The sequence below is a fragment of the Tupaia chinensis genome, unplaced genomic scaffold (assembly GCF_000334495.1).
Source record: "Tupaia chinensis unplaced genomic scaffold, TupChi_1.0 Scaffold000610_1, whole genome shotgun sequence".
In the NCBI taxonomy this organism is placed as follows: domain Eukaryota; kingdom Metazoa; phylum Chordata; class Mammalia; order Scandentia; family Tupaiidae; genus Tupaia; species Tupaia belangeri.
The window spans coordinates 3,038,852-3,041,397 of NW_006160129.1; the positions used below are offsets into that span (position 1 = coordinate 3,038,852).

Below are 2,546 nucleotides of genomic sequence, written 5' to 3' on the forward strand. Positions count from 1 at the left end.
GGCTTGGATCACAAGCATATGTGTATGCCCCACATGCTCAGGGAGGTCCCTGGATATGAACCTAGGATCTTTTCTATGTGGGTCCAGTTGCTTTCCTGCTACACCATTACCTGACCTTTGGTACTGACCACTGAGTGTAATTGAGCAGGAATCTAGTAATGCCTACTCCCGGCCAGTATGGTTCCATGCCTGCCTCTTTTAGCTTGGCAGGAAATTCCAGGGACACTAAGTAACAAATGATGGCAAATTAGGAGCTGAAGGAACATAGCAACTGCATGTGTGATCAGTCAGGTGACCCACAGAAGCTGGCTGCTATTCTGGGGTCAGAGTGCCGTTTATCCAAGTAAATATCGAGTTCTTGTGCTGGTGGTTTGTGCATAGGGAATGATGACGCTGGAACATTCCTGCCCAAGAGTACTCAGTACAGTAAAACTGGGGAAATTTCACTCCCCTTAAAAAAATAAGGTGCATTTGAATGTGCTGTGCGATCTGCGTGCATGTTCATCAGAAATGCTGACCCATAGTTCTGATACATCTTTTGCTCTTTTGTGAAGAAGTGGGTGTAGTAGAATAGGACAAAACTGAGAACAGAGCCCAGGGTCTTGGTTTTTGTTCGACCATGAGCCAACTTGGGCAAATTATTTTCTTTGGAGCTGCATGAAGACATTGGAGTAAGATGGAATGGTCAACAACTCTTTCTGCAGCCTTCACATCCCTTTTCTGAGGACTAGGAAATCTCTCTTTGGCTCACTCCTGAGAAAATGGAAACAGCCATGGATTTCATGCCTTCTTGATGCCTGGGTCTTGGCTCTGGAGCACTTGCAGCCAAGGGACCCCACCCTTTCCTGGCCTGGCTGTTGTCCTTCTGTAGCTATGGGCCAGAAGAGGGTGTATCTTCCTTAGGGATGTGCCTTAGTTTCTTAACTTGTGAAACAGATACAAAAATGGATCATACAGAGACATTTTTTAAGTTTGTTTATTTATTCCTTCTGTGAGAGAGAGACAGACAGAAAAAGTCTGTACCCCCAAGAGGATCCTGATGTTGTGATCCACCCCCAGCTTCAGTTGGCCCTGGTTCATGGGCACGTGCCTGGTGTATCAGGGAGGTCTCCAGACATGAACCAGGAACCTTCCCACATGAATCACCCTCATAGAGTATTGCATTTTATCACTGCACCACCATCTGGGCCCATAGGTAGAGGGACAATTAAAAAAAAATCCCTGTGCTCCTTAGAGAGGCAAGGGGAAATTTAATATTAGTTTCTTTCTTTCTTTCTTTCTTTCTTTCTTTCTTTCTTTCTTTCTTTCTTTCTTTCTTTCTTTCTTTCTCTCTTTCTCTCTTTCTCTCTTTCTTTCTTTCTTTCTTTCTGTGTGTCTGTCTTACCACAGTCCACCAGCCTCTGCCTGTTGGTGAGTCATATCCCTAGCTTTTTTGGCCTCCTGCCTCTTGTTGAGAACACTTGTCCCCCTCTCACTCCACAGCTAGGCCCTTACGTGTGTCCCTTAACTTCTCCTTCTACCTGCCCCAGGGCTTGGCTGTAGGAGCTGCCATCTCTCTCTTTGGTGGTTTCCCACTCCTTTCTTCCAGTCTTGGGCCCTCTTGAACAACCACAACTATAACAGTACAACCACCTCCCACCCCAGCTTCTTAATCCCACACTTTTCTTTCTTTCTTTTTTATTATTATTTTTTCTCTTTAGATTTATTTATTTTTTACATTAATTCACTATACATCATTACAGCATACCAATGAATTTTCCATCCAAAATACACTGTATATTGGCTCAGTCAAGCACATCAACATACATGTTATCAGCAAATATTTTTCCAATTCTTATGTCTTGTATACTTTGTTTTGCCGTCCTTGATTCCTCCGTACCCCTCTGCCATTTCCCCCCCTCCTCCCACATTGTCTCTGGTATCCATGGTTGCTTTCTATGCCTTTCCCCCCATTTAATTGATTTGCTAATGAACTTATTTAGTCTAAATATATCCAATAGCTAGCACAGCTGATATATACCTATGCATGAACCCAAGTCTGATTTTAGGCATAAACCTCAGTGAGTATAATGAACATACTAAAAAATACGGAACGCTTCACGAATTTGCATGTCTTCCTTGCGCAGGGGCCATGCTAATCTTCTCTGTATCGTTCCAATTTTAGTATATGTACTGCCGAAGCGAGCACAGTCCCACACTTTTCAACAACCTTCCATCTCTTTTCCCCCTCTTTGTCCAGTGTTTTTCTTTTGAGAGTTTTTTTTTTTTTTTGCTATAGGGCACATGCACTTGCCAGAAAGACAGAGAGAGAGAGAGATAGAAAGAGAGAAATCACCCCCCAAGGGGGATGGCCACACCACAATTCCTTCTCCTCTATTCTCCTCTCGGGATCCTGGGCACACACGCACACGTGCCTGGTGTGAGTTTAAGCCACCAGGTCTGGGACTCAAACCCCGGTCGACTACATGGGAGTCCAGCGACATAGCTATTACGCTAACTGCTGGTCCCTTTGCCCAGTGTTTTTTTTTTTTTTTTTCTACATAATT

At 44.0% G+C, this 2,546-nt stretch overlaps 1 non-coding gene across 1 annotated transcript; it reads right to left on the minus strand.

The window, feature by feature from the left end:
* Positions 1–2,081: 2,081 nt before the first annotated feature.
* LOC114009734 (U6 spliceosomal RNA) lies at positions 2,082–2,188 on the minus strand. The gene has a single exon (XR_003551121.1). It is a non-coding gene; the product is annotated as a U6 spliceosomal RNA (small nuclear RNA).
* Between the last annotated feature and the right edge of the window lie 358 nt (positions 2,189–2,546).